This window comes from Otolemur garnettii, unplaced genomic scaffold, assembly GCF_000181295.1.
Source record: "Otolemur garnettii isolate 467f Iridium unplaced genomic scaffold, OtoGar3 scaffold00127, whole genome shotgun sequence".
Taxonomy (NCBI): Eukaryota; Metazoa; Chordata; class Mammalia; order Primates; family Galagidae; genus Otolemur; species Otolemur garnettii.
Genome location: NW_003852522.1, coordinates 665,563 through 670,395, shown reverse-complemented (window position 1 = coordinate 670,395; position 4,833 = coordinate 665,563). Strand labels below are relative to the sequence as shown.

At 50.0% G+C, this 4,833-nt stretch overlaps 1 protein-coding gene across 1 annotated transcript in view; it reads right to left on the bottom strand.

The window, feature by feature from the left end:
- RFX1 (regulatory factor X1) overlaps positions 1-1,436 on the bottom strand; it is a 35,723-nt gene extending 34,287 nt beyond the window's left edge. Inside the window, exon 1 of the mRNA XM_023518047.1 lies at positions 1,388-1,436. The gene's annotated coding sequence lies outside the window, so the exon portion shown is untranslated. The remainder of the gene's footprint in view (positions 1-1,387) is intronic.
- Positions 1,437-4,833: the final 3,397 nt, after the last annotated feature.

Below are 4,833 nucleotides of genomic sequence, written 5' to 3'. Positions count from 1 at the left end.
TGGCTGGCGCCTTAGCCGGTTGAGCTATAGGAGCCGAGCCTATTGATTGATTTTAAAGAAAACAGCTGCAGTCTTGCACACTGCCGACACCACACTCAAAAGCAAGAGGGAGAACAAGCCAAGTAGACTTGGCCTGCCTGGCTGGCTACGTAACAGAAAAAAAAAAAAAAAAATTCTTTCCTGAGCTGGCGGATCTTGTCACTCAGAAAAGCAGTAGCAAAGAATCTTCTCTCACAAACTGGTTAGCTTCCCCTTCCCTCTGACCATTCCTGCCCAAGTGGCTCTGGAGGCTGGTACCTCCTCAGTGATATACGATTTTGGTTGATACTCATTTGACACAAACATGTGTCTGGCCAAGAGAAGCAGCTTAAGGAACCTAAGAAACTTCCTCAAGTGCTATCTGGTCCCCATTCCCAGAAGGGGAGACCATGGGTAGGACAAGGAAACATCCCATCTCCAGGAACAAGTTCCCTGCCCTCCCAACCAGGAACCACGTCACACCTAAGCAGCCCTGAGAGAAGCAATAAACATGTTTCTGTTCCTCTAAATCAGTCACTCAAAATCCACTCCTCCCTGCCATGGACTTCGATTTCTACAAACCGAATCCTCCAGGCTAAAGACAAGCCTACTCCAGCCCACAACTCCTTCAATAAACTGTCTGTCCTTCATGTCCTCCCAGAGAAAATAAGGTAGGTTTTAGAGTGAACACTAGTATTGAAATTTAGACTAGCTAATCGTTAATCTATCAAGTCCTTTTTAAAAACAGTAAATAGGGGTAAATGTTTCTAACATGAACCCTAAATTCCTGATAGGAATTAGGAGTCCCTGTAAATGTAGAAAAAGGGGCGATGGTAATCATGCTCCCCATTTTACAGGATGGAAAACTGAGGACTCAAATGTGACAGGTGCTTGCCCAAGCTCTCAGTTCTGGGACAGGTGACAACCGCGGAGCTCTTAAAAGAAGACAAGAGATGAGAGCCCGGCGGTGGCTGCCCCACTCGCTTTTGACTGGCGGGGGCGGGGGGGGGCCTGGACCCGCCCTTGGCCCCGCCTCATCCCTCCCTCGCTCTCATTGGCCCAGCCTCCCCAGGCCCGCCCCTTCGCACCTCTCGACATATAAAAGCCCCCAGTCCCAGCCCGACGACCTCAACTCGCCGCCGGTCTGCCAGCACCCGCCCCTCGTGGGGGCCGGGCCGCGGAGCCTGGAGGCGGGTGGTGTCGCCCCACCCCACCCCAGCCCTGGCCCCCTCCCCCATGGTCCAGGCAGTCGCCGCCGCCATTTTGACCGTCCGCCCCTTCCCCCAGGACTGTGATTACAGCGACACCGCCACCTCGGCCCCACAGCCCGCCCTCGCCCTGCCCGCCACCCCGGGGCCGCCCCAGTTACCTCGGCTTCTCCCCACTTCTGTCCGCGGAAGAGCTTTTCGGAGGTCTCGGCGTCGATGTTAGGAAGGGGACAGGACGTGTCGGGGTCCCCAGGCCGGGCTGGGGGAATGGGGGTGGGGGTCGGCCGGGCAGTTGTTGTTGTTGACTCGCGTTGCCGGGTTGCTTGGTCGCCACGACTACCGTGGCTATGGCGCCTCCGTTTCCCTCACCGGGGCAACTGTTGCTACCCACCCTACTTACGTCACGCGCAGGGGGCGGGGCCCTGGGTGATTGGCGGCCCCGGCAGAAGTGGTTGGACGGCGCCGGGCCCTATGGATAAGCTATTGGCTCCAAGGCCCGCTTTTCAACGCCCGCTCGAGTTTCAGGCACTCTGATTCATCAATATGAATGTCCATCAAAGGAAACTGAACCCTCAAGGGCTGCGGAATCTGTCACTCCTACAAGGAAGCAGCGGCTAAGAATAAGGGGTGGGCTATGAGAGGCTGGGATTGGTTTGCGGCCTATCTTCTGGTTCGACTAAAGGGACGTCAATCTACCCAAGGATTGCCGCACTCTCTGGCTGGAGGCCGTTTGTACACGCCCCACGCAAGGCCATTTGGGAGTTGTAGTCCATTCCTACATACTTTCAATACCTTATGGAATAAAAAAGGCGAGAAAGGAAAGCTCTCCTTCATACTTCTCTTTTCCTCGGTGGGCCAGCTTCTGGCCTCACGCTGACGTCGGGGGAGAATGCAGTGAGGCTACCCAGCCTCTCTGTGACGTCAGCGGCTGAGGCTGGGGCTTGGGGTTCGATGACGTCACTGTGCGCTCTTTCCCGCAGCCTACTACCCTGTCCGGATCAGGTGTTAAGTGGGCAGCCGAGGCGGAGTTCTATTCCAGATCCCATCCCGGAACGGCCTCCTTCCCTGCCTAGGCCGGCCCGAAAACGCGGCTGTTGCTCCCTATCCTTCCTATCTATCCCATTGGACCGAGAAAGGTCATCGCTGCCGGAGCGACTGTGGCTGTCTCGGCCCCGCAGGCGGCGCGGCTGCCCTGGGAAAGGTCTCTTCAGGGCGGGGGGACTTAATTAGCGGCTTCCACCTCGGGCGATAAGCAAAGGTCAGCGCCGGCCCCTACTGGAGAAGTTCGAGCCGCCCAGCAGGACTCTGCTCCCCACTACAAGCTCTATCTCTGTGCCTTATTTTCCCCAGAGGACCGCTAGGACGCAGGGGTGGAAGAAGAGACAGAAGCGGGGACCTCTACTAGGATGAGCGCCTTGGGCGCAAAAACTCATCAACATAAATAATATTCTAATGCAGTATTTTTTTAAAATGTCAAGACTAATGAGGAGCGAAAAATACCATGCCCAACAAAACATCAAAATTTTAAATAAAGATAAGACCTGCGAGCCCTGCGGTTAGGGTGGGGTGAGTCGTGCAATGCTGTGTAGCCTTGAGGAAGTGGCTTCACCATTCTGAACTTCTGTTTCCTAATTCAACCAACTTTATATTTGCTGGGTGCAAGGCTTTGGGTTGTAAAAGTGAAGAAAACAAATAAGTCACTTGATTTTGCAATCTAGTAAGAGAGACCAAAGCAGTGAGATAAATCAATAAGATAGATTGAATAGGGGAGGTGAGAGCAGCGTAAGAGGATAAAGAAAAGGGAATGAGAGGACACTGTAGCCAGTGTTATCCGAGGAGGGGTCCCTTGGAATGGTCCTGGGTGGTGAGAGAAGAAGCAAACCTCCTAAAGTTGAGGTGAAGGGAACTGCAGAAGCAAAGAGTTGAGGGCAGGAACATCTGGGTAAAGCATCTGGAGGTGAGATTGGAGAAGTAACAGTAGCCAGATAATTCCAAACCCAGCAAAGTGTAACATTCTCCCTGACTTGACAGGTGAGCAACTGTATGCTCAGAGCAGGGAAGTAGGTCCCCCAGGATCAAGCAGCTGAAGGCAGCAAACCCCAGGCGGCCTGTCTTCCCTTCATGGGACTTTCTAGTGCCCTGAGTGTGACCCACAATGGGAGAAGAGAAGCTGCAGCAGCCCCAGTCTGCTTGGAAATGTCACCTGAGCCCCAGCCCTGACAAGTCAAGAATTAATGAAACTTCCAGTCACTCAGCCCCTGCCACTGCTTCCATGAAACAGATCAGGGTCCCTGGACCAGTCATAGGGTCTTTGTTGTCAGTAAGGGAATCTAGAAGTCCTATTTCCACCTCCCACCCATTTCTGAATGTACCAGAAGTCCCAGAACCTTAAGATATGCACAGCCAAGCCCAGAGAACATGTCTTTCATCAAAAACACTCAGTATAAACTTTCGTGATAGGAACGCAAGGTGGGGGCTAGAAATGCTCTATGTTTTTATCTGGGGGTGGTTGCACAACAGATATACAGCCAGCCCTTTGTGTATCTTCAGGTTCTTCATCCACATATTAAAGCAACTGCAAATCAAAAATATTTAGAAAAGTAAAAGTAACAACAATAAAAGTCATAACAGCATAACAACTATTTACATAGCCCTTACATTATATTAAGTGTAATAAGTGCTCTAAAGATGATTTAAAGTATATGGGAGGGTGTGCATAGATTATATGCAAATACTATGCTTTATTTAAGAGATTTGAGCATCTGTAGATTTTGGTACATGCGTGGTCCTGGAACCAATCCCCTTTGGATACTAAATGAAGAATTGTAAGATTCACTGAGTTCTTTATTCAAGATCTATACACATTCAAGGTATACACGTTATATCTGCTATACCTCCGTTTAAAAGTTAAAAAAAAATTCACATGCATTTTTTGTCATTGGAAGCATCTCTCAACCAGCTCCTTCCTGGAAACGTTGGTATTTACAAGGAAGGAATTAAGCATAGTCTTGCCTTCCCAGTAGTAGTTATGTTTCATGGCCACCAAACAGTCCAAGAAGAATGTCAACTGGAAAAGAAAATGTGGAAGGAAAGAGAAAATTAGAGAATTGCCATTTTGCAAAAGCCAACAAAATTATTGATTTAGTCAGTGATCATGTATGGGTCCTATAAAACATAAGGTGAGAGGATGCTGGCAGACAAGACAGAGTGTGACCTTCCAGAGGGCTAAGTATAGGGAAGTGGACTTCAGCATAGAGGCCAGACTGTTACCAGTGTTAGAAGCAGCGAAGCTGACTATCACAGCAGAAGCATAAGCAACCCAAGGAAGTTCTCAGTTCCCCCTCAGGACACATCCTGCCAATATGTTAAACCTGATGCTGATCAAGTCTCTTGACAAACCTCCAGTTTACAGAAAATGGAAGAGGTCAAGGAACAAATTAAATAACATCATGAAGCAACAGACAAATACATAAGATGGCACATAGTAGAGGACAGCTGTCCCAGTCTCTTTGGCAAATCAATTATTGAAAAAAGAAGTAGGAATCACCTGAGACCAGGAGTTCAAGACCAGCCTGAGCAAGAGCAAGTACCCTGTCCTTATAAGAAA